At 40.0% G+C, this 21,851-nt stretch overlaps 1 protein-coding gene across 8 annotated transcripts in view; it reads left to right on the plus strand.

Moving 5' to 3' along the window:
* Nucleotides 1–21,851, plus strand: part of ATXN1 (ataxin 1) — a 211,617-nt gene that overhangs the window by 50,431 nt on the left and 139,335 nt on the right. For all 8 annotated transcript variants that reach the window (XM_033154621.1, XM_033154617.1, XM_033154626.1 and 5 more), the window contains exon 4: nt 15,858–15,962. The gene's annotated coding sequence lies outside the window, so the exon portion shown is untranslated. The remainder of the gene's footprint in view (nt 1–15,857; nt 15,963–21,851) is intronic.

The following is a 21,851-nucleotide window of genomic DNA, read 5'->3' on the forward strand; positions in this document are numbered from 1 at the left end:
TCAGGCCTAGTTAATGGCATGATGCTTCCAATCTTTCAACCATGGCTTTGAGATTGGGAGTGGAATGTGGGCTGATGGGCTCCCTTACCCTTCTTTCCTCTCCTTCCCATGTGAATTTCCTCCTTTCATTGTCAGCATTAACCAGGCTGTAACTTTATGGGGCGAAGTCAGAGTGAAGAGAAGATGCATTTCTTTCCATGCTTAGTAAACAGAGGCTTATCAGAGGACACGGATGGCGCTGTGGTCTAAACCACTGAGCCTCTTGGGCTTGCTGATCAGAAGGTTGGCGGTTCGAATCCCTGCAACGGGGTGAGCTCCCGTTGCTCTGTCCCAGCTCTTGCCAACCTAGCAGTTCGAAAGCACGCCAGTGCAAGTAGATAAATAGGTACCACTGTGGCAGGAAGGTAAATGGCATTTCCATGTGCTCTGGCACTTGTCACGGTCCTCCGTGTGCCAGTAGCAGTGTAGTCATGCTGGCCACATGACCCGGAAAGCGAGATGAGCGCCACAACCTCATAGTTGCCTTTGACTGGACTTAACCGTCCAGGGGTCCTTTACCTTTACTTTTACCTTTATCAGAGGTTGGTAGACAGGCTGCTATTAAAAACTATTCTACTTTTAGAAGACATCTGAAAGCAGCCCTGTATAGGGAAGTTTTTAATGTTTGATGTATTATTGTGTTTTAATTTGTTGGAAGCTGTCCAGAGTGGCTGGAGTTACCCATCAGATGGGTGGCATATAAATAACAGCAGCAGCAGCAGCAGCAGCAGCAGCAGCAGCAACAACAACAACAACAACAACAACAACAACAACAACAACCAGAAAGAACCACAAGTTCAAATTGTAAGCTCTTTTTGCAAACAATATTGATGGTTAAGGTGTTTCTATTCCAGCAGCAAAAATTGGACTAAAGTAGGCGGGGGGGGGGGAGGCATGATTTGAAGAGTAATAAAACATCTAGATGTTTATGATAAATACAGATTTTTATTATAAGAACTGGAGTTTTGAGTCTCATAGAGCCAGATAATCAGCACAATATCCTTGTAGATTAGAACCAGACTCGTTTCTCTGAATTTTCCTGGTACTATGGACCATTCATGAAAAACGCTAGCGCTTATCTATCAGCCTTTATTGAATATAGTTTCTCTAAACAGAAGAAATAGGAGCTGCCTTTTGTCATGAACATCATTGAAATGGTTAATGTATTTTAAGTATTTTTCTGCAAAAGGATTTACTCACTCCCACTGGTGAATTTGTTTGCTTGGAGTTATTTTTCTCCAGACTGTGCTAGGAAAGACTTATCAGTTCAGTATAAAGACGTGAAAGTAAATTGAGAAGGCTTCTGCTGACAATGTAACTTATTCTCAATAAAGTACCACAAAAATGGAAACAAGTGTTCTAGCAATTGAGGTTCTGAGAAACTACACATCTCATTTTATGTTGAATTTTGAAGAGATGTTCACAGACAATGATTCGTTTAAAAAATATATGGCCACAATGACTCCAGTGTTTGTATGTTGCTCCAACAATAAAAGCAACACATTCTCAGCAAGGCTTCCTGCTTACCAGCTTTTCAACTTAAGGATATGCTGCTGTCCATATCCTCCTCTCCTCTCCCCCTGCCCCAATCCCACCTGCCTCAGATTTTAATAATATATGTACAGTATACATCAAGGAAGTAGCCATTTGAGTAAATTTAGTCTTCTTCATTGGAAATAACATGCATTAGAGTTGCGATATTTTGATGTTCTGATTAGGGAAACAAGGGCAGAGTGTGGTGATTTCCTGTGTAAATGGAAAAGAGACGACCCAAACTAGCCCTTAACTTGTCTTAGGGACTTTGGCTTTCTAGAGCTGAGCAACTTTGCAGAGGCCTTTGTAAGGTCAGATGCAGGAGCCCAAGGTATCCGTTTCTAGTATGTAGTGTGACCTTCATGTCTATTTCCTTTATCCAGAAACAGGGCAATCATCAGTCCATTTTACTGCTCCCACCATCTCTTGCTTGTGGTGTGGAAATCCAGCCACAATTCATTTGTTGTCTGTAGGAAGTATTTTCATTAAAATTATATTTAATTGTGTTGTTTCCTCAAAGAATTCTTGAAGAGGTTCTATACTAGTGCAGCATGTTGCATTCCTCTGAGAAGATAATCTCTCTTTTGTCTTTTGATGCCTGTAAATAAGATGGATGGATTGGCCAGAGTAGCTAATGCAGTCAGTGCTTAAGGTTCTTGCCAGACATTTTTCACAAAGCAGTACCGTTTGCTTTACTAAATGTCATGTGTCTTATGTAAGCATTCTTCAGGAAGCAACATTAGCACAGGGGGTAAAAGTAAAAAATGTTCAAGGCTGTAGAAGAGGGTTGGTTCCCCCCCCCCCCAATTGTATTGTCACACAGTGAAAATGTTTGAGTCCAAGCTGTGGTAGATGAGAAGAGTATCAATCCAGCTTTCCTTTCCTTAGATCTTCTGCCACCTTCTGAGGTAATGATTTTCATTCAGAGCCAACTGTTCTATTGACATCCAAACCCGAGGAAGTGGGGCATAGGTTGTCTATGTGAAAGGCATTGCCAGTGGGTTTGGAAGGAGAGGCCGCCATGTAAAGAGAACATGTCCGAGAATGTTGTTCTAATGTGATTAATGGAAGAGGATGGCAATGAACAGTGACTGTTTTTCATATGATGAAAGTCCAGATGAATACAATTTAAAATTAAATAACCATCCCTCCATCCTTCTTTATGCAAGCCTTTAAAAACTGTAGCTTGATATCTTGTAGGAAAATGTATGTTTCCAAGCCTCTTTTATGCTTCTTAGGTTTGTCCCTGGGAGTAAACAGTGATACCACCCATAGTATAAGACCTGAATGAAATGTACCCTAATCATCACCATCTATTTTGCAGTGGTAGCACTGTTCCTACACATCAACTTTCTTTCTTTTTTTAACCCAAAAGTCCCCTTGCTACAATGCTACATGATAATTCAGCATCAAGGTAAGGGGGCTTTTGGGTAAGAGAAATGGCTGCCACAGTAGCCACCTGCCCATTTTATGAGGGAAGAGATACTAGCTCTTAACATGGGGAGATTGCTGTGACTTAATGTTACGAAATGCATGTTTCACCATATAAGTCATTACCCATACTTCAACGAACCAGAAATCAAGAGGTGGTGGAATGGATTTTTTTCCCATTTCTGGCAGATCAGCATGTCAACTGCCACTAATAGCTTTGTGTTAATTTTTATACTAGGTGAATTGACTTTTTTTTGTACCAGGAGTAAGATGGAGTGTATCCCCAGAAGTGGTTTAGCAGATAATATCACAGCAACTCATCTATGTGAGTTTGTTGAGATTATACATGACATTTACTGCAACATTGGTTTCTCTGGATCAGGAACTGCTGTTTTTAGAGAAGCCATCAAGAAACATGTACAATTCAGGCCATTATATTTTATAAACATAAATTGTCAATCTAAGACAAAAATGCAACGTGTGTAACTATTTGAAAATGAAAACCAGGTTGTCATGTGACAGGTCAGCTTTTTCTCCACTATTCTTGAGAAGTTTAACTCTGTCTCAATCATATTCTATTTCCTACAATTGTCCTTGACCAATGCAAGTGTTGTTTTACTGTATTGATACAAAAAGCATCAATAATACTGCTTATACAGTATCACGGCTTGCTGTTGTTTTCAGAATTAGATTGGTTCATACCTGAATTGTTTGTGAAGTAGTGAGAACAATTGAAGCACACTATATAAATTCTCCTTCTCCTATCTTCTAGAGACCAGTTTGTAGCGTTTCAGCTGTGTGGCATTAAAATGCTGTAATTAACTCTTGGAATGGCAACCCAGACTTTTTTTAAAAAACCCATAAATATGTATTAACAAGCCCGAACCTTTGATAGGTTTTCAGCACAGAGGACCTTGCCACCATAGTCTGTAGTATGTAAATACTCAAATGAAGCTAATACATTGATCTGCTCATGTGTATGTTTGTGCACACATGACTTTAACATTCTGTGGACAGATCCGTCCTGTGCAAAAGCAGATATATGCTTTTGGAGATTTGCATAGATAGGGTGAAAAGGGTTATACTGGATGTATATACAGTATACACACACACACACACCGTATTTACTCAAATCTAATATTCACCTTTTTCGGCCAAATTACGTTGCGAAAATTAAGGTGCTCATTAGATTTGATGGCACATTTACATTCGCCAGCAAATATGGTACTTCTTTGGTTTTAAGGTTCTGAAAACTGAGGTGCGCATTAGATTTGATGGCACATTAGACTCGAGTAAATATGGTATGTACGTGTATATGTATTGGGTTGTCCTTGTTTTTATTTTGATTATGTATTTTGTGTTTTTATATTGTGATTTTATCCTGCAGGCATAGGGCAGTATACAAATTTTAAAAATAACACTTCAGAAAGCTTTTTTTAAATATTTGATTGTCCTGTTTCTGGCAACTAGAAATAACTTTCTTCCTCTTAATCCCCATCCAGAGCTTCTAGGATTCTCTTGAGTTTCCTTAAGAATATTGTGTGTGCTTGTGTATGTAAACTAGTTTCTTGCAGCTCTTCTATACCACCAGTGTCTGTTTTCTTCTTCTTCTGTGTACTTTACTCTTGGGAATAAGTCCAGTATCTGACTTTATTGTTGCTAGTAAGTTTCCCTAGCAGCAGCCCTGTGAAGTATTCACCTCTCTTCAGTTAAAGAGCTGTCTTTCTTCATTGCTAGTGAAACAGACTCCTCTTATACATTTTCTCTCTGTTGTGGTTTGACAACCAAAAGCATTGCTGTAGAACCTGGTTTGCATACTTACTCATCTTCTCTTAGTCCTTTGAAATTGGTATGCTTGATGTTCACAGCTTCACCCAAGACAGTGTTAAGTGTTTTCTTTTAACTAGTTTTAATTTACCTTCTGATTTTTCAGTATCCAAGGTGATTGCGTGTGTTCTCTCTCTCTCTCTCTCTCTCTGTGACACACACACACTCACTTTATTTGCTTTGTAGATCTTTATTTTGCTACAGTTCATGGCTTCCATGCATTGTGCAAAAGTTCCTAAGTTAGGTAGCTTTTTAAAAATCTTAAAACATTTTTCTTAATAGTCGAAGCATTAATTACTAAACTGTGAGTAGTGTGCTGCACATGATGCTTCCTGATGTCAGAGAAATGAAAGGATTCATCTCGTTAAATTGTAAAGCTTGAATGGAGAAACGGGGCAAAAAGCAATTATGCCCCCACTCTTAGCTAGCCATATTCTCTATTACAGACAGGGTGCCAATCAGTTGTGTGTGTATGTGCAGTTCCAAAGGTCCTAGCAGTAATGTGGGGAGCACAGGTTGTGTTACATCTCTCACAGGAAACTCAATGCATCACTTGACTGGTTTCTTTTAGCTGTTAAGTGCCATGCTTGTAACCCATATTTTGAACCTGCTCGTAGGTTGCCCAATGTAGATTCAGGCTGATGATCAGCTCTTAAATCCCTGATCATGTGGCCATCTTGGGAGTTCTTGCCCCCAGCATTCCTGTGCATGCTCTGTATCACCCATGATAGATATCTGAAACAATTCTTTCCCTTCTTCTGTAATGGAGGAGCTGGCTCCTAACTTGGTTTGGTGCTGTAGAGTAAGGGTAGCCAACATGGTAAGGGTAGAGTAAGGGTAGCCACATGTTGTTGGACTACAACTCCCATCAGCCCCAGCAAGCATAGCCAGTAGTCGGGGATGATAGTGCTTGTAGTCCAGTAATGCTGGGCTTCAGTTGTGTGGACTGGTCCTTGAATTTTGTTTCATTTTTCAAGTAAGGAAACCTGCTCCTGTGCCTTTTATGTAAATACTGTGTCCTTACACAGATACATATACTGTACTTGGAATTAGGTTCCTTATTCCCTAGTATACTTTTTGTGAATTCAACATGAACATATGTGTGATATATGTATATTGGCACTTGGTCTATATAGGAACTACTTTCTAGTAGTCTTCAAAGCCTTGTTGATATGCTCTTGGGCAAAGTGCTTACTCCACACAAGTTATACAAGTCAGAAACTTTGAGAAACTGAGACTGTATACCCTGTGTGCATCTTGATTTGCATCAGCTTCTGAAACTTAACATAGAGTACATCTTTGTATTGCTTATAAAGTGAACTGTGTGCACGCATCAGAAAAAGTGTGTGAGCTTTACTAATAAGCAATAATATTCAGTGTTTGATTTTTCTTTCTTGGAACTCTTGTGTGTGTGTTGATTTGATTTGTGTGCATAAATGCTAGTTTACTTGAGTACTGTACCTTTCTGTTGTGTGGCTATTAGTTTATCACAAATTATGTTAGTCATAAATGTAAGTATTGCATATGCATTCCAAGTGCTTCCTCAGAAGTAAATCCTATTGAGTAGTTCCTAGAATGTGTGCTAAGAATTGCAGTTGTAGTTTTTTATTAGTGATTTTTGGTCTGTGGGGTTGGCCTACAGTTATCTTGCAGAATATCTTGTTATCATTGATTAAGTGTCTCTGAGTCTTTTATATTTAACATAGCAGTTGGGTTCCATCCAGTGTTCCATAGTTTTCTATCAGGTGCTGATTGTATAATTTTTTTAAACAGCAACAGAGGCAATTTCACACATTGGGTATGGAAATGCATGATTTGTGTTTTTAAAGTGGCAGTTCTATCTTAGGTTATTATTAACATACTTTAAGCAAGGGTATAGCAGAAACCATACTTTTAATTATATGCAATAATTAAGCAATGAACTTTACTGTTCATTACTGTCTCTCTGTAGTGTATTCCACTTCATAATAAGTCTGAAATTTCAACCAGGGTGTTTGGTATCATCACAGACTGAAGATGGAATTACAACTTTAATTTAGGTAATTTAATTCAAGTACCTTCTTGCTGCTTGAAATCCTGGAAGTGATGATGACAATTGTGGGTATGTTGCAATGCTTTTATTTTGGAACCCTTCATCTTCCCATTCTTTGAAGCTGAGCCGTTCAATTAAATATCTAGGTAAAAATGCCTTTTGTTGTGGCCTTGTATAGATCTCTTTCACATGATCAAATTTTGCTTTATTAAGCCAGGATGTGCAAGAGTTTTATGTACCCACACACAACCACCTCTTTCTTGTGTGAGTGGGCTAACAGACTGGGAAGCCACACTTAACCATAGTCTCATGTTACAAACTGGGAATTATGCTTCACAGCTTCCAAACAAAGCAGGAGTCATAAGCCAACTTTAAACCATGGCTTCATGCCCTGGCTTGTTTGGAAGCCATTGCCCATAGTTTTCTGGTTACATCCAATGAGAAGTAATGGTTAACTGTGACTCCATGACTTGGCTCATCACTTGTATGAAGTGTAGGCTGATTGTGTTTCCAAAAGTTAATGCACCATAAATAATAATTTTGTATTGGTATATATGTCACTGCTTTTCTAAAAGATGTTAGTGTTTTTTGGTTGCTATTATTGTTTCAGAAACCTTGTCTATATGTAGCCACAAACCCTGAGAAGATTGTGGGATTTCCCCCACCTCCCTGAGTTTCTGATAGTCATCTGGCCTTGTGCTCATTTGATGAAGAGAACCTTGGCCACATGAGCTCTGGCATCTCTGGAGGTGGGGGAAAACCCTGTATTCCAATTTCAGTGTTGGTGGTCACGCAAAAGGTGCTGGTTGCTGTAGTTTGAAAAACAGCATTGTTTGGAGCATTCTGCTAACTTTAGATTAAATATACCGTTGCAGAAGCTGTTGTCACAATACATATCTTAAAATTGTGACTTAATTGGGATTTGAGTAATGTAAATAATATTTTTGCTGCTTTTCTTCTGGTGGACAAATTGAAGACTTAGGTGTGTCTAATATTTTTGCTACTGTTTTTTAAGAAAAGGAATGGTGGTGTCATATTAACAAGAAGAGATAGGGAACACCTTTAGAAAATTATTTTACAGGTTGTAGCATTGCAATGTGAAAATCTGTAAACTTTGCAGGAGGGGGAGCAGCTTCAGGAATGGTTCACGTTTATATATTTGATTGTGATAACCTGGTATTGCTAACAGATTTCCAAAAGATTTTACCGAAAAAAAACACATAAATATAAATATAAATACGGGGTCCATTCATTGTGTTTCCAAAGTTCAAGAAGAATTGCAGAGGCAAACTTCCACCCTACTTCCCCAATTCCAATATGAAGGTGGCAGAGTTTGATGCTGTAAGCACTGAACTATGGCAAGGTTTGCAGTTCATCTTGTCTTACTACTTTCCAGACCTCTACATAATTCAGTAGAAGTTTAGCGATTAAACAGCTTCATAAACCACCTTTTAGGGCCATGCCCTCACAAGCAGCATACACTGATACGGAGATGATTTATACCATCTGATGGGCACACTTCATCATGAAACAGCATCTAGACTTTGTAGGCCTGATAAAGCCTTTTGATTTCCAAATTAAGGAGCAGCTCAGAATTTTGTAGCTGAAAACATATTAAGGAAAGGCAGCCTTTAAGAGAGGTGTTTTTAAGGGCCACTTGAAAGCCTGCACTGAAGTGGCGAAGTGTAATTCATTCAGGAGGGAGTTCTGTAAGTGTGAAGGCCCCATTGCTTGTGCCCAGCAATCTTGATGGTGAGCACATGAGCTGGACCTCTGCAGCTGTTCTGATGAGTGGGCAGGGTCATGTCCTGCCCATCTCAGGATCTTGGAGAACGGTATGAGGAAAATCTCCTTCTACTGCTGAGGTTTAACATCCCATGGTTTTCCAAGCATATCCAAGGCCTAGTAGGAAGTCTAGAAGATCCTGAGAGATCTTGCATTTGTGAATTCCTGAAATTGTTTCTATGCAAAATATGGATAATGCACATATGTATATAAATAAAACTCTATTTTAGTCTTCCTCTTCATTGAATGTGATCATATCTCTTGTATGTCGGCTGTGGACACCAGACTAATAGATTCCCTATCCCCCTAACACAGTGGTTCACAAAGGAGTATAGTGTGCCACACTGGTGTGGCAGGAGAGGGCATTCCTAGTTGTGATACAGAATCACCATTCAAACTGTGTGCTGGAGAAGACTCCTTTGTAATTATATTTTGGGAATGATACATGTTCTTATGTAGCTGCATTGTTTTACATTTTCTGGGTGTCCCATGACCATATTATAAAGCAGTTGTATTCTATGTTATAAATCAAACACTGCAGGAAGTTGTTTCTTTTTGTTTTCCAATGTATTTATTATAAATAAAAAGATAGGTAGATAGATAGATAATAAAGATTTTAAAATGGTGTGGCACAAGCAAAAAGTTTGAGAACCACTGCCCTAACCCAACCTGGAAGATATACTTCTTAATATCAGTTCTGTGAAGACTGACTGTGATTACTTAGTGGTGCAAGGTACTCTACCTAATGTTATAAAATCGCTTTTATTCCACGACTGACATGTGGCTTTGCAAACCGTTCCTTATGTTAATAAAGTACATTTCATTCCTTTTTAAAGACAGGACACTTACAATTTAAGATGTTCCAGGGGAAGGTGGAATCGGAGGTGCATCCCACGTGGTTAGTGTCTCTCAGTACCAATTTTCGTAAGCTTGCTCCTTTCACTCTGCACAGCTTAAAGGGTAGAAGAGCAGGATTGGGTTCCCAAAATTCTCATTCAGTCCCAAAGCCATTGCAGAAACTAGGTGCTTACCAAGGGCAGCTAAGTTCAAGGCTGTGGTTAGAAGTTGAAGAGGGAGTGAAAAATATGTTCTGGTTTCCTTTACCTTTCTGTGTCATGAGTTTACATAATGTCTAATGCTGGCCTTTGGGGCATCTGGCTCAAATTAAACACATAATATTATCAATGTGGTCCATAGCTTCTGCCTGACATGACTGACATACAAAAATCTTCTGCCCAACATTTAAAAAGTTTTCATGCAACTGGAATGCATATCTTCCTTAAAAAAACACACCATACAAATTCAATATGCCCTGCAACACAGCTCAACTTTGGAAGTCATGTTCTTGCCCTCTCACAAGGAAGTCTCAACATCTATCAGTAGCCACATACATAATAATGTATGTTTCTCAGTAATAAAACTATGGTGTTCTGCCTGTGTTTAAATCCTTTCCCTTAAATTGCTTATGAGATCTGGTTTGGAGAATGGGACCAATGTTAAAAACCATGAACTAAAAGTCAGCAGCTGCCACTAAAGAAAAGGAGCAGTTGGTGGGTAAGAAATCCACTGATCTCCTTTTCTTTCTTTTAAAATAATTACTTATGGATAAGCCCCTTCCTACCACTTGGCTATGTTTGCTGCAGGTATATTCTGTGAACATTTGAAGTTATGTAATTGCAGCTTACCGTCACATTAAAAAATGACTAATGACATAATTTGTGTTTTCAAAATACATAAACAGCTCAGCATGAGAGGGTGATATTTTCAGGAGACAAGGGTGAAGTGCTAGGGTGGAAGGTGGAGATGGCTGATATTTCTCTTTAATGAGCTGTGGCTTACATATCCCTTTGAATAATGTATATTGTTTGCTTATGTTCTTCCATATACATGAGCTGTTTCACACCAAGATCTAGCCGTAATTGGGAGCTACGGTAGTCTTGTATAACAAGATGTTTCATGTATTTTAAATAGCTGTCGTTGTTGAAAGAAATGACTGTTGGACCTTAAGCTAGCCTTGGGGGTATATAGCCAATTCTGACAGAACAGCTTCCTCTTCAGGACTGCTGCCAAACTTAGTACTGTCTTCCCGACTTCCGGCGGCTGGCGCCATTATGGACGGTCCTGGGTTGCTTCGGCTGCGAAGCACCCAGTTCATTCCGGGGGTTAGGAGCCCTGCAGCCGCATAGCGGGGCTTCGGTGGGGGCACGGGAAGAGCGTCCCGTGCCCTGGGCTCCCCGGCTGTGCCCGTTGCGCTCCGAACCCTTCCCCCGCTCCCCCTGTAAAGGGGGAGTGGGGGTGAAGGGACCACGGAGCCGGGCTCTAGGGGAAATGCCCCAACCGGGATGTTTACATGCGGCGGCAAAGTCCGTGATGAGCGTCTCTGTTCTACCTGTCATTAAGGAGTTGCTAAGAAACCAGAAGCTGTGAGTAATTAACTGACTCTTTGTATTCCGGGAAAGCTCTGGGATTAAGAAGAAGAAAGGCAGCCCGCCTCGCTCCCTTCGGGTGGTGAAAGAAATTAACTCTTTAAGTGACTGCTGTTACAACAATCAATAGAAAGTATTTGGAATTTGAGAACTGAGTCTGTTGAGATCTCCTTTTGGGGGTTAACTGAGGAAAAAATATCTCCATTTGAAGTTTTGATCTTTATACTCCGGGATCGGAAGAAATGGCGGCGATTTGGACTTGCGTAGGAAAAAATTGAGACAAAGGAAGGAAAAGACAGGAAACGCAACTTGATACCCACCTCCCCCCCGAAGATGTTGGGCTTCGTGCTTACGTTGGCATTGAGGGACTGGGAGGAGGAGGAAAAACTCACTGTCTTTCAACTGGAACTGCTTGATCGAAAACTACAAGTCTTGAGTGGAATTGTAAATGGAAAGAATATGTTTTCCACAGAGGAGGCTTTTCGAAAGTTTTATTCAATGGAAACAGACTTCTGCAAAGAGTTGGAAGATGTGTTGGAACGATGGTTGGAGATGGCTGAGCAAATCCGAATGGAACAGGGACTGATTTCAGGGGGTGGCAGTAGCCCTGGAACGGAAAGATTTTTAATATCCAGACTCCGAGGTGGCAGCTCGGGGTCGAGGGACATAGAATTAAGATTTCTACAGGAAGAAGAAGCATGGCACAAAGGCACGGAGAAACTCAGAATGGAGAGGACGAACATCTTGGAGCTCGATGCAGGGTTTGTTGTGGTTGCAACCTGGATCTGTGGATATTTAGAAGAATATAATTGGAGATCTGGTTCTGGTGAAGGACAGGAGAAGATAATGGACAGAAGGGGAGTGGGTTGAACTAATTAATGTATAATATAGATGGTCTGCCATGGTATCCGAAATCGGAGTGTGAAGTTTGTTAATTATAAGTCTATGTTAAATAAGTAAGGAGATATTGAGCCTAAGTTAAAAGCAGCATGATAAATGATAGAAGAAATAAGTTTAGCTGTAAGAATATTTGGTTAAGTTTTAGGTTATAATGCAAAGAATAAGACAAAGGTGTTTTTTCTTTTTTAAGTAAAGTTAAATTTTCATAGAGAAAAGCTGTTAAGGAAATAGTGTATTGTTTTAAAACCGAAGGTGTACAGGCGGGGGAAGTCAAACGTCAAGATTTGGAACTAGGATTTTTTTTTTTTAATAAGGTATACAGATAAGAAGAAGAATCCTGACATTATGTGTATTTGTATTTGTTTTGATATTTGTAGGTGTGGGTTGGGTTTGTGTTATTTTGTGAAAATGTCAATAAATTCTGATAAAAAAAAAAAAAACAAACTTAGTACTGTCTTCCCAAGGCAGTAACCCAGGAAGCAGTTCTGGAACTTCCCTCTCCTCTCGTACCCCTCTCCAAATCCATAATGGGTGGTGAGATCTGAGGCACAAACAAAAACCATTCTGCTAACAGAACAACCGCATTGGATACCACCCATGGGAACTAGATATCCATGTTGATTTAAAGTCTGGTGTACTTCCCAGGTGTGTTTCAGTGGGTTTACTGAGTTCACTTCTTTGTCATTCCTTCTTCCTTAAAAATGGAATTCTTCCTCCCATGTGCCAGGTGACACATTTTTGTTCCATCAGTTGAGTCACTGGATTGCAGGGCTCACTGTCATGAATATTGTGGTACTAAATTAAATAATGGTGTGGAAGTGGGAATGCAAATGAAAAGAGGAAAATACTACAATATACACAATGTCAGTAGTGGACACTGTGATCTGGTTTTGCCTCTGCAGGAAGTTTTTGGTGTTTTTAAAGTGGGGAAGCATTCATCAATGCAGTCCCCACCCCATTTTTATTACATCATATTCCCTTTTTGTAGACCGAGGCACATTGAAAGTTACAGAAGAAGTTGCTAATTGTCTGTTACGAGTAGTTTATTGACTGTGGAATATTTATCATTTATATCATTTGACAAGTATGTATAAGTCAACATGACCTTTAACTGCATCAGTTGTTTTAGAATTCGTGTAAAGAAATTCAGGGAGCTTGGATGATTTGGTGAGCAAGACTGCTGACCCAATACTGAGTTGCAGGGAGAGGAAATATTGACCAATCCAAATTAGGTAACCGAAAATTATGCTTCCTGCTGATAAGCTACTTTTCATAGTATGCAAACGTAGCACTCAAGGTAGTAAAACTGTGAGGCAGCTATAGTATATCTTATTTAGGAGCTGTAAAATGATCCCATGACAGTAGTAATTCATTCAGTTTCCAACAGAACAATTTTGTCATGAGGGTTTTGGAAAGCATGTAGAGAAAATGCAGGCATGGTCCAGCAAATGTTTTTAACAGTTTTATTAAGCATTAGACTGCAGCTTTTCCTTTAACTTTAATGGGTGAATATGTGGATTAATATAATTCAGCTGTAAGAAAGCCATGTGATCTGCCAATATTTATTAGGGTAATGAACAGCAGCTAGCATTTTGATGTGTGTTTATCCATATAGGCATAAGATGGTATTAAGTCATAGATTTTGACAGGTTCAAGTGGAGTATGATTTAGTTGGATGTCACCCATGTGCTTTCAGAATAAGGTGAAAAGAAGCAAGAATTCAGTCGAAGATGCAGTCAACCTCTCTTTGAGGATTGATCTATCAATTGAAGGCAGCTGAAACTGAATGTTCTTTCGTTGTGAAATGTAAGACACTATACCCTAGAAAGATATCAAGCCAGAAGACAAAGGAGTGTACAATGAAGCAAAGCTAATGAGTCCAATAAACAGCCCCAAGGTTATAAGTGATCTGTCTATGGGGATACTTCTAGCAGAAGATCTAGAACAACTGCAAATGTTTGCATGTTGGACAGGCACTGAAAAGAACCAGTTGCCCCATTAACCTAAAAATCTTCAAGCATTACAATGCAAAGATGTTTTGGTTTGCTTTCCCTGATAATTTGTACAATGACGTCCAAAAGTGGACCTCATGATGAGGGTTTGTACAGACAATCAATGAAAGGCGCGGGGGGGGGGGGGAGAGAACTTGCAGGAAAGTTGAAGAAGTTCTTTGCATTTGTTTTCACTGTGAAAGATGGACATATTGTTGTGCTTGAACTAACTTTCTGAGGAGCTGAAGCAAATAGTGATGACAAGAGATTATGTTCTAGGCTGTACTGACAAATTGGAAACCAAATAAAACAGTTTTGCACTGTCAGGACCCAGGTGGAAGATGGTGTGTTAATAAGAGGGGGCCTGGAATTGCAGGTAGATAAAAATGAATAATTGTGGTGGGCAGGGGAGCAGGGGGGACAGAGCAAAATGCAGAGATGAAGAATAACGGAGAGGGAAGGGTGGAAGGAAGAGAGATGTAAATATTCAACATTTATTATTGAAGTTAACCCTTGTGCTTTGGGGGGGGGGAATCTCCCATATAATATAGCAGTGAACTGGTGCTTATTTATGGCTTTATTCATTTTAAATAGGCTACTTTCCTAATTACAAAAAAAAAATTAACTTGAATGCCACATTGTGCTTTTGTAGGAGCCAAAATATTGCCAGTTACTGGCCAGAACTAGCTAGTTTCAGCAAGGTGGTGGCCTCATTTGCCTTCCAAGGTTGCGGTGCAATATGACAATCAGTTTTGGTGATGTGATGACTGCAGCCAAGGGCAAAGCTTCCTGCATTGCGTTGCCCTTAGTCTGAATAGATGAACACTTCCACACACTCTTTTAATATTATCCCCAAAAGCTTCCAAAGGGGGAAGTGATTTTACTGCGATCAAAGAGCGCCCCCAACTTTTGTCTCATCCCTGTTGTATCTCAGATGCCATCAAATAGGGACCTGTGATACACATATCACAATACTTCATGCTTTATTTGATAAGGCAATGAGTGTTTACTTGGTTTGGGGTGGGGAGATAATATTTTCCAAGCAACAATCTGCTGTGTTTTGAGCTCTGGGGAAATGACATTTCCTTACAGTGGTTGTGCTCCCTTGATGGAAACTTTCTGGAACTCCTGCAACAGCTAAGAAATGTGTGCAGAACACACACAAAAAGTTGTCTAGGTAAGCCCCTGCGCAACTGCAAAAAGAGTACAGTGTGTGAGTTCCCCTCTACTGAAGGGATAGAAGAAAAATTAAAATACTTTTAAGAACACTGTTTACTTCTTCGGCAGTCTAAAGAAACAGTGATAGGTGACAGTATAGTGTTAAATGATCAACACAGGAAGAGTCTTTGAAGAAGATCCCCCTTTCTCACTGCTTTGATTGCAGAAAACTGATGATGTAAAGTAGAGTAGACTCTAGGTTGATGCTTGCTAAGCTGATCTTTGATGTGGTCATGAAGGAAGTGTTGAATGCAGCAGAGGCGTGAGGAGGGTGAAGGTAACCTTTAGATTGGGGAATGAAGATTGTGTAGTTCATTTGATTTACCTGCTTACTGCACCATCCATGTCGCTTATCAGAGTGATTATTTTTCCAGATTTCCTTGCGATTACTCCTGTTTTCTATGTGTTCATAGTCTGTTTAATCAGCAGTTGATCATCAAAGAATGTTAACAACCATGCTAACAGGCAGCGTTTGAAAAAATCCCTTTAGGCTGCGAAGGTAACAAAAGGGCACAATCCACAAAAAACGACCACTTCTTCTCCCCACTTCTGGTTCTAAAACTAGCTCACTTAAAGTTATCAGAAACACATTGCGGATAGCGCAGGGATTTCCCTGCCAACCACTTGAAGTGACATTTCTTCTCTGAACATTTCTTGTTTTGTTTTTAATTCTAGCATCCTTGAACACAATGAACAAGTTTTAATGCACAGACTTCAGGGGAAAGTGCTGCAGCACCTGGCCAAAGGAGGTTGCACCTAGGAACACTCCTGCCGTTTGAAGTAAGTAATGGGAGCAGTTTTGTTACAAGGAAAATTGCAATTGCTTTATATATTAATTTGTGTTTGTGTGTCTCAGAGGCTATGCTGATGTTCTGTAATGCATGGAGAAGGATTAATTGGGGGGTTAGATACGATTGTGGCAAGTCTATGTGTGTTGAACTTTGGCCTTTCCCAATCATGTAGGATGAGGATGTGAGGAAGAGGAACAGATTATAACAGCAAAAGAAGTGCATGGACAGGTGGTCCTCACCACACTCCCATGACTACAGCTTACTTTCCTATGGCCTGTCCCTTCAGGTGCCTTTTCTCCCTTTCTCTCGGCCAAGTTCCGATACAGGAAATGAGCTCAGCTGGAGGGGGGCACTTGGGGAGAGGGGGCTGCAAGGAGGAAAGTGACAGCAGCTCCCTGCTTGCATGTTCCTCTTTTGCTATGAAAATCAGACTGCACTGAACTGTTGCCTTTGTGTCCTGTTTGAGTCTGACTCTCAAATAGCAGATTGGGCTAGGAAAGAAGTACAGTGCTTGTGCACAAATTCACAAGAGTTTTATTTAGGTCACGTCCACTTGGAGTTTCTTTTAAGGCTGGGATATGTCCATTTCTGCAAGCCAGAACGTATCAGTGATAATTCATACAGCGGGGTGGAGGTAGGATGTATAGCTTGCATGGCAGGGATATGCAAATTCAGAACCAGTTCCAGGCTTGAAGGAGCTTCAGGCAAGAGTTATACCAATTGGCTCAAGGCCCAAAGCCCTGCATTTTCCCATGAAAAAAATGGGAGTATGTAGAGATTTTTTTTTTTTGAGAAGCACTGTCTTTCACTTTGCATCAGATTTACTCAATGGAAATCAAGCAAGGGAGTTTGACATTGCAACTTGACTTAATCAGCTTCTGGCACCATCCCTACTTCTTCCTTGCTTCCTGACCACACCGAGAATAGTGGAATAAGTGAATTATGGATCAAGAGAATAGGCTTGTGTAAAACCCAACATGGCACTTGCTTCCCACACGTCCAGTTTAGCAAACTGAGCAATTGCCTTGTAGCTCTCCCCTAAAAATACATTTTGTTCCTTGGTTGCTTTGCAAAGAGCCAGCTGCTATATTGAACATGCTTTTCTGCAACGAAGCCTATAGTCAAGCCTCAACACATGGAACTCAAAACAATTGCACATTCTTCCCCTATCTACCCTTGTCTCCATTTTTCTCCCCTTCCTTTGTTTCCCTATGTCATAGTTGCAAGGGATCTGCCCTCTTGCGCACTGCAAAGAGCAATGCTGTGCTATTCATTTAATTATTAAATTTACTACTATTACCTATCAGTACGTAAGATACAAGTCTCAAATATAGAACATAAAACTAAATTATTTTAAAAGATATAGGCACCTTAAAAAAACCCCATTAAATCACAGTAGTTGTATATTTATATCAGAACCAAATGTCACAAAATGAGGGAGCAAGCTTTTTGAGTGCCTCAGAATCCTTCAGGCTGGATGTTCAACAAGGCTGGGGGGCGATTGAAGCCAGCTATTTCAGGAAATAGGTATTTGGGGCCTTTGCAACCAGAAGTCTTGTATTCTGTGCCGAAGTAACATACTGTATAAGAATTGTTGCGCTGGAGTTGATTCTTGGTTTAGGGCTGCTTCTAGATTTGAAGGGAGGTTTGGCAAAGTGCTAACTGGTGGCCCACACTGGGCTTAACTGTTGGTGGCAGGCAACAGCCATGCTCCTAACAGTGCTGGGTAGCTAGGTGAAACTACCATAATGCTTCTAATCAGTGTTATGTTAACAGCATTGTGGAAGGTTTTTATTTTTTATTTTTAAAGGAGGCTAGACCCAGCTTACTTGCTGCTGCTCAGTGTTCCAGACTGTGGACAGGGCTTTAAAGGGTGGGCCCTATCAAGGTGGTGGGACCATGGTAGCTCCCCAAAGACAACAGCTACTGACCCTGGCTCTACTATTGGTGGTAGCTGACTACGCAATCTCTAATGGTTTGGAGAACGACGCCAGGGAGGCACTTTGCTTAGCGATGCATCTGTAGAGTACCAGGATTTCAAGAAAAGTTGGTGGCTTATAACGGCATATTCTGCAGTTGTGTGGCTGTTGAAATTGTTTTATCAAAATATCAACATCCTTGCAGAATTTTGAGTTGTCTTTGTCAGTTCTGTATTCATATTTTGACTGTGCTCGTACTATTCTACTCATGACAAAAGGCTTTAAATGACATGGTTAGAACAAAATAAAGTCCTTTCTGCACCATGGCTGTGAATGACACTGGAATGTTTGAAATAGTAGCATAATTAGCAGCTACGTGACTCAGACTACATTGTGCTATATTTGGTTTTGTAATTAAAAAACAGAAAAAGACAACTCAATATGAATTGTAGTGAAATGCTTCACCTCTTTCACCCTTTTCATCGTCTATCCTTTCATTTTTTATTGCATTAGAAAACTGGGGACCTCTTCATCTTTTTTTGTTATGTGGCCTGGGAGGAAACAATTGTTGAAATATAATGAAGAGAGAAACAAAAACCTTGCAGGCTTTTCCCTTGTTAGAAACTCAGTGCCTTGTTACTTTCATACTGGCAAAACAATAGAAATCACTGCAAGCTATCTGGTTCTCATCACTGCATTTGCTGCTTTTCTTTATTTGGCAGAGTGGAGTAGCCATAGAATGAAAACAAGCATTTGGTTTCAGCACAGCATAGAACGGTTTCTGGGGAATTCCAGCACCAACTTCACTGTTCTTGGGGCATTCTGATGAAAGAGGTGTAGAGTGACTCAGTAGTCCTAAATATCAATAGTCTTGGAGAGAAAATTGGGGGCAGGGTGTGGAAACCAGGGCCATTTTTCGCTGTCAGCATTCATTTTTGTGGAGAGTCTCCATTTTTGTAATCTCTGATCCCCTAGCTCAGGGGTCAGCAACCTTTTTCAGCCGTGGGCCTGTCTACCGTCCCTCAATCCATGTGGTGGGCCGGACTGTATTTTGAAAAAAAATAAATGAATGAATTCCTATGCCCCACAAATAACTCAGAGATGCATTTTAAATAAAAGCACACATTCTACTCATGTAAAAACACGCTGATTCCCGGACCGTCCACGGGCCGGATTGAGAAGGCGATTGGGCCGCATCCGGCCCCGGGCCTTAGGTTGCCTACCTATACCCTAGCTCCTGTGTTAGATGCAAATATATGTTTTTTAAAAGCCACATTTCATAGCCGTGTGGTCTGTAACTACCCATAGCTCACCTTTTAACACCTGTACCTAAATGTCATGCTTCAAGAGAGAGGCTGAAATACCACGAGACCTGTTTCTACCATGCCTTCATAGTCCTGTGCTAACGTTTTTAACCAGCAGAAGTTTTGCTGTGTTTATTCCAAAGAGTCAATGAAATAAATTTTGTTGTACTGATGTATTGCTAATAGGTTTTGAGTTGTACAGAATGTTTCTTAATGGCTCATTGAGAGAGTTTGTGTAGCTCAGAATTGTTTGGCATATCAGTTGACCGCCAATAATTTTATAGTATATGTCCATAGTCATATATTCCATGAAGTCAAGGTGGCAACACACCTTTTAACTGTGCCGTGATGTCATCTGATATCAAAGGCAAAGTCAGGGGATCCCAAGCCTTGCTCCTCAGGTCTGCAAAAATCTAGATGTATTTGTGTTAAATTGAAAATGGTGTGTTAATGGTTGGCTTATTATTTCTTTTATGTTTGCTTTTATATTTGTATGATCCTTTAAGCAATCCTTTGTGGAGGGAAAAAGTGATGGGGGGCAATGTTAAAATTATGATAATAAACATATTTGCACCCTTCATTTAGGATCAGGCACACCACCTATGTTTACAAAATTACTTTTGTGTTTTATAGTTGCTATGTTTGATTTTTTAGAATTTCATTTTAAAATAGTATAACTATTTGGGCTATCCCTGGGTTCCCAAATAAAAACCAAAATGAGCAATTCAGTGTCTTGAATTGTTGTGACATATATTTAAATTTGCATAATGCTGGTAGCTACCATTGTTTCATAACAGTAAACTGGTTTGATCCCGTGCATAGGTGCATCCCTTATTCTACCACCACTCATGAGATTCTCCCTTCCCTATTGATCTACTACAGTACTAACAACCAAACTTAGACGGTACTTTGGAAACAAACTGTATCACAAAGGAACTTGCCTAGCTAGTTCAACAATGGAATCCTCCATTGGATTGTAACCCAGACTAACCCCACCACCCCAAACTCACAACAGTATTTTTGTTTGTCATTTTATCTAATATAATGCATTTCCCCTTATTTTTGTTAATGTATGCAAAGTCACCTCTAATGTATGCATTTTTGCACATGTCTTTTGGTTGGAGACATCCAACATAAAATTTGGTGTGAATTAAAATGAAAACCAAATTGAATACCCCCCTTGTCCCTAATTAAGAGTGTCTCTAGTGTAAGCAGTATGTGTTCTAGGTGGCAGGGAAATGTGCTTTCAGAGGTATCCAACATTCTCAGTGGTGCTTGATACGCTTTGGTGAAGCAGTTTGTCTTCGCTTATTGTCTTAAGCACTACCATAAGAATGTCCATCATCCATCGGTGTGTCTTCTTACATTTGACAAGTGCAGAAAGATTCAACCAGATGTTCTCTCGCATCACCATTGATATGTAATACTATGAGTTACACGAATTACACAGGTGTGGTGACATTGTCACATAATAGTGGCGTGTGTTTCCTGCAGATGCAGATTCTCTTCCTAGCCTCTGAAGGTGGTAGATAATTGCACTTGAAGTGTTTACATAATCAGCAAGAAATAATTAAAAAGCTAGCACAGGTGCTCTTATTTTACCACATTTGATTATGAGGTTCTACTAAGGCAACCAGAGTTGTGTTTGTTGTGTGCGCATGCATATATGTTTCTCGGAATCAGCTGTAACTCTTGAATTTTTTCTTAGTATTCAGCCTACATGTAAGTGTAGATAACTTGGAAGTTGAAGTAATGTTTGTCTACTGTGCCTACAACTGCAGAAGGTAAAGTGTTTTGACATATGTTCTTCCAAAAACTCTGGAGGGTTTCCAAACATTTCTTTCATCTGTATGTGTCTTTTTAGCAATGAAACATGAGCAAAGACAATTCAGATTTCTTCTTCTCTCTTTGTTAAAGCTGTTAATTGGCAGGGAACTTTGGCAAAACATTTGCAGCAAAATGGATCTAGTGTCTTGGAGCTGGTTCATCTTGTCACCAACCAAATGTAAGCTTTGTGCTCTGTATAATTATGGACTTATATGGACTGTCCGTGCAAATGTATGCCCATCATGTTCTATCCATGTTGTCCACTGATTTCACATTTCTCCATCCAAAGACAGTGGTGTGTTTTTCCAGTCCACACTGGACTGGAGGTCCAGAGGGCTTGGGTTTCAATCCCTCTACTTCTGTGACATTGCTGAATGTTCCACATGACACTTTCACAGTGTCTTGACTTTAAAGAGTTAAAGAAGAGTATGCATTTTGAAAGGGCAACCACCTGGGGAGAGGAAGGGAAGTAGGGAAAGTTTGCAACCACTATTCATCCTAGGAGCAATTGCTACCCAACAGGTAAGATGCCAATTGCATACCTGGTTTGATTATATACTACACAAGCCTATTTGGGTTTTATTGTTGCTGTTTATTGCATCGTTTTTCAATTCTAGCAAAGTTGTGCAATTTAAAGCTTGCAATGGTGCATTTCTCGAGGATATTAAAAATAATTTTGAAAAGGGTGGTGTTTTAGGTTGGCTGATGAATAAATCCTTCTCAGTGACATAGATGGGAAGGGGACAACTTAAACCAGGGGGGGAAATGAACTGGCTCCAGCTTGCTACTGTATAAACAAAGGCTTTGCTCATAGTTTGACTGCAATTA

This window comes from Lacerta agilis, chromosome 7, assembly GCF_009819535.1.
Source record: "Lacerta agilis isolate rLacAgi1 chromosome 7, rLacAgi1.pri, whole genome shotgun sequence".
Lineage (NCBI taxonomy): Eukaryota > Metazoa > Chordata > Lepidosauria > Squamata > Lacertidae > Lacerta > Lacerta agilis.